At 43.0% G+C, this 5,559-nt stretch overlaps 1 pseudogene; it reads left to right on the top strand.

Annotated features, from left to right (window-relative positions):
• The first annotated feature begins 1,563 nt into the window (after window positions 1-1,563).
• LOC146196130 (uncharacterized) lies at window positions 1,564-3,585 on the top strand (annotated as a pseudogene).
• Window positions 3,586-5,559: the final 1,974 nt, after the last annotated feature.

The following is a 5,559-nucleotide window of genomic DNA, read 5'->3' on the forward strand; positions in this document are numbered from 1 at the left end:
AATATTAGCAAATATTTTATTAGCAAGGTTCTAAGAACACTGTTAAGTTTTCTTTATTTTAATGATGTATCGTCGCTATTTTTGTTCATGGATTTTAACAAATCTTAAGGTTCTATTTCTGCCATTTTGTGTATATGCTTTAAGCATTTTGTTTTAGAAGGTCCCCCTGATAGTTTTGCTTTTGGGCATTCGTCTGTACAAATTAAACAACACTAACTTTTGTAATACATTTCAGACAATAAGAAAACAACTGAAACCCGAAATGGCTAACCTTGCAATGAGGTGAACCACCTTCTTCTTCTCGGTACAAAGTGGGCGCAAGAGTACATTTCCTTCTAAATTTAATGTTTCTGATTTCAATTCGCTCATTTCCCACACCGCATTAGTAAGTCACCCTAGAAAGTGGGAAAGATCTGTTTCACTATTGATCTATATCGATTTATACCGTTCTTCCTGCGCTTCTCTTCTGCTATGCTTCGGTTTCGTGCGGGAAAAGCGTCAGATTTGTTCGAGTTGTAAGGCTTTAAAAAAGGGATTTCTTTCTTTCAGAAACTGATATCTCATCACTGTCTTGACGGCTTCAAACTCCTCATTGGGTGTTTGCCCAACTGCTGTAATTTATTTACTTAATCAAGATACTTCACAGGCCCCAGTTCAGAGCATTCAGCAGGCCGGAGGGGAGGGGAGGGGGGGGTATAGTCTGCAAAGTTGCAAAAAACGAGAAAGGTAGACAGCAATGAAACGTAGGAACATTTAAATGAATTATCAGTTCGCAAACAATCTAATGATAATGTTCATAACACCGAAACCTAACATGCGAGAATGCAGAAGCATAGTGCCTGAGTGACAGCTAGAAGAAATAATTGTGAGCCATGGGTTTCGCATAGCGGCACAGGAACACATTAGGTATGTTACCAATTCCTACAGAGATGTTCATCTTTAGGTAAAGCAGCATATCAAAACACGTTCGTATCTTTATAAATCGGGGACAAATCAAAACGGAAATGTTATCTTTGCGAAAGCAGATTGATAATATTGATTAAAACAATTTCTAATGGCTTTCGTGTCATTGCAAGTGTTTAAAAATATTCTATTTGGTTTCTTCTTCCTTGCACTGAGGGATTGCCAGAACACTCCACGTCCCTTTCGTGAGTCAGCAGTAGTCTCGTTCTATACTCCGCGTCAACTATACTTGTCACCGCTGGAAAGGCTAGGGGGCCGAAACGCATTATCTGCCTGAGCAGGTGAATATAGTCCACAGGTTAAGATTAGTGTTTAACCTTGAATAACAAAACTGGAAATCATAAAGCTTGTCATTTTGAGCACATTACTAACATAACTACTATTCGTTAGCGTTGGAAGGTGACTGCGAAGCGTTTTTTTTTTTTTATTTTCCGGGTTTTCTGGGTTCACTTGTGTTCCGTCGCGGGTCTTCAAAACACCCAGCGCGCTGAAAGAGGATGGCGTCTGCTCTTTGCGCCGCGTTGGGTTCTTCCGAAACTATACCTCTTCTTTCGCCAAAGAAGATGCAAGTGAGACTAATTAACCATCCTAATTAACCGATGGTTGTCCAAGCAGGCAAAAGAGATGGTGCGCAACGTGTACGTTGGAGTAAGGAGCAGTCAGCCTCGGCTTTCTATATCATCCGTGCGCCGCAAAGTCAGCGAGCTCACCGGTGTGAGTGCGCGTGCCGTCTCCCGTATTGAAGCGGAGGCCCTCTCTGGCACTCCTAAATCTCCAAAGCAAAGAAGGCTGTAGTCGTCACATGGGCTTGTTTTCAAAAAAAAAAAAAAAAAAAAAAAAAAAAACGGGAAGACGCGGCTTGAAAGGTACGACACCTTCACTCTCGCTGCTCTGAAGCGCAAAGTGCGTCGGTATTATATGCGCAACGAAGTGCCGATTGCCGCAAAGCTACGGGAGGACGTAGGAAATGATCCCGATATGGAGATGCCAAATATAAGTGCCCGTACGTTGCAGAGGATACTAAACGATATCGGGTTTGCATTCCGGAAGTGGAAGCGGAACTCTTCCCTTCGGGAAAGAGACGACATCGCCGTGTGGCGACGAAAGTACCTCCGGACGATCCGGGAAATGAAAAAGAAGCAGAGGCAAGTACGCTTTTTGTTAGGTATTTTTGGACATGTAACTGCAACAGCATGCATTAATTGAGAAGAAAAGGATGAAACATGTATTGTTGTGTAATTGCAGAGCTGTAAGACAATTGCAATGGAAAAGCGCGGTGCAGTGTCGGAAGCGGTTTGGATGAACCTGTAGAGGCAGGCGCGTAATAGGCGAAGTGATACAGCCATACGTAAGTTGAGTGTCTGGCGCTGCCGGCTTCGTTGTGCCCTGTGATCGCAATGAAAACAGTCCAAGTGCATCGTCTCACGTACCCTACGTTCACTTATAGCGACGGGGCCGCTTCGGGGCTGCATGTCTGAGTCCATGTGCTTTTTTTTAAAACCTCTGTCCGTCCTAAATCAAGATCGTGTCAAAAGCACTTTGAGCTCGTTGTTTATTATTATTATTATTATTATTATTATTATTATTATTATTATTATTATTATTATTATTATTATTATTATTATTATTATTATTATTATTATTATTATTATTATTATTATATTATTATTATTATTATTATTAATATTATTATTATTATTATTATTATTATTATTATTATTATTATTATTATTATTATTATTATTATTATTATTATTATTATTATTATTATTATTATTATTATTATTATTATTATTATTATTATTATTATCATCATTATTATTATTTAGCTTTCAACTAGCAATGAGAGAAGAAAACCGCGTGCCACATAAATTCACTTCCTTTTGCAGGACCATTTACTACCTTGATGAGAGATGAGTTAATGCAGGCAGAATTGATTTGTCGAAAACGCGTGACTGATCTTTCGCGCTACAAAAGGAACTGCCGATTGCCACACCGAAATGCACGGTGCTCGATTCGAACAGTGGTTCATGGAACAATTAGTGCCGAACATTGATCAAAACAGTGTAATTGTGATGGGTAACGCTCCGTACCATAGTGTTCAACTGGAAAAAGTACCAACTTCGCGTACTCAAAAAAAAATTATATTGAATCTTAGTTGACAGTAAAAAACATTGTTTTCGGACGACCAGCTAGAGGCGGAACTGCTGCAGGTTGCAAACCAACGCAAAACATCGATATTCTGAGTACCACACTGATGCTCTGGCAAAGAGTGCGGGCCACGACGTAGTCCAGCCGCCTCCTTATCATTGTGAATTTAACCCAATTGAGCTGGTGTGGAGTCAAGTGAAAGGCTACGTCACTGCCAACAACACTACGTTTGCTCTGTCTGCAGTAGAAAAACTCATCAACGAAGGGGTCTCCCGCTTTACAAGAGAGAATTGGTCGCGGGACTGTGCCCATGTTGTACTCCTTGAAGAAGAAGCATGGAAACGTGAAAGCGTAATTGACACGCCGATGGATGTCATTATAACTTCCCTGGACTCGGAATCTAGCTCATCCAGCGAAAGCAGCGAAATAAGTGGCGTGGAAGAATTGGAAGGGGGACAGCAAGGTTGCTGATTAAGGTGAATTTCTTTCTATTTCCTCTGAAAACTATTGTCACGTTGTATGGTGTTGCGGCGCATCCATATATTTTTGTTAATTTATTCAACTACAGTGCTGTGTTTACGCAGAAAAACTACCTGCTGTAGCTTTTCGTGCTATATAAAAAATACGGGGTGTGATCTACTGGTGTAAGAATTTATTGAATGCTTACATAGACACACATACAACAGATATAAACTTTCTACGAGAATTAACAAAGATCATTTCAGGCGCTGTCTTTTCTTCGCAATTTACTTTTTTCACAGAAACCTAACAGTATATCGCGCATTACCGCACGTTAGTGATGGCTTCTAGTGCTAAAAAATAGGTAAGCTGCCTACAAAGTACGGCACTTCGTTAGTGAAAAGTGGGCGAGCCAATAGCCGTAATGCCTTACTGAAAGTTGCTGCGCACGGTTGATTACACATATAAAATAAAACAGCAATGTCTAAGTTCTCGTCTGGCTCCTCGTTATTAATTATGGCTACAAAGCCCGCGTGAGCCTATTAAAAGAAAGTTATCGGACTCCGACAAGTAAGCTGCGGAAAGCGCTTCTCTCTGGCCGCGGAAACGAAACTGAAACTGCAGTGAAAGACTCCGTGGAGGCTAATCCTCTGAACTACATGGCGGAGGGACACATTTACAGATGCTCCTCCCCCGTAGCTTCGATAGCGGTGCCAAAAAAAATGTTGTCGCGGAGTATAGTTTCGAAATCGACTACCAAATGTATGCTAAATAGGAAGAGGGGTAGTATGGCACCCTGCACCTTAAGGCTGCGAAAAAATGGTTGCGCTACAATTTTGATGCGGAAGAGGGAAAATATGACGTCACATGGAGGCCCGCTAGTGATGACGTTGTTAGTAGATCGCACACCTGAGGCAATAGTGAGGAGAGGCATTTTTAACACAGTTTTCTGTTCATGCTGTCGTCCCCCTTGCCCCTTCAGTGCCTCGACAACGCCTGGCGTCAAAGTCGCTACGGTAACCAGCATGGCACAAGCAAGAGTTTTGTTCGACTCTGAAGAGCTAAGAGGGCTTGACAGTAATATGTTTGCGCAGCAAAGAAGCACGTAATATTATCCACGCGACACTCGAAATGAGCTTGTGGAAACCCCGCAGGTGTCACGAAAGCGCATATTTGCAGCAATCAAGAACTGGAATAGACTCAGTGCCAGTTAAAGAATTGATGATTATCGGCAGAAACATGCAGTACGCTCAAATTATACACATATTGTACTGTGATAGTCATCGCCATCGACATGCACCTGTGCGTTGTGCGACGAAGACGAAGTACGCTGGGCTCGCCGTTGCAAGGTCCTGTCCTCACAGCTCTCCATCTGAGCTTCAATAAACGCCCTATTACAATTGGCGGAGGTGCCGGAAACGATCCCACCCAAACTGGAACTGCGAAGCCGTACACTACCCTCTACGACCGCCATGCAAGACACTTCGACGCTGCCGGCCGTTCCACCCACGATCATGTGTGCTGGCGTCGTGCGCCAGCGTGACCCTTGCCTGTTCAGCGGCACGGCCGATCAAGATGTCGACGACTGGCTGTCATCCTATGAAAGAGTAAGCACCTACAACAAGTGGGATGACTCATACAAGCTCAGTAACGTCATATTCTATCTGACGGACGTGGCGAACCTCTGGTTTCGCAACCATGAGGCTGACCTGTCATCTTGGTCGACATTTAAAAAGAATTTCGCGGAAGTGTTCGGCCGCCCGGCAGTGCGTAAGCTTCGTGCCGAACAACGTTTACACGATCGTGTTCAGCGCGCTGATGAGACCTTTACCAGCTACATAGAAGACGTCGTTGATCTCTGCAAACGAGTCGACCCGGCCATGCCGGAAGCAAACAAAATCCGCTACATCCTCGAGGGCATTTCTGAGGACGCCTTCCAGATGCTGGTAGCGAAAGATCCCACCAGCGTTAGTGAACTCGTGAAGC

Source organism: Amblyomma maculatum, chromosome 3 (genome assembly GCF_055883805.1).
Source record: "Amblyomma maculatum isolate TAMU_Amacu chromosome 3, ASM5588380v1, whole genome shotgun sequence".
NCBI classification, from domain to species: domain Eukaryota; kingdom Metazoa; phylum Arthropoda; class Arachnida; order Ixodida; family Ixodidae; genus Amblyomma; species Amblyomma maculatum.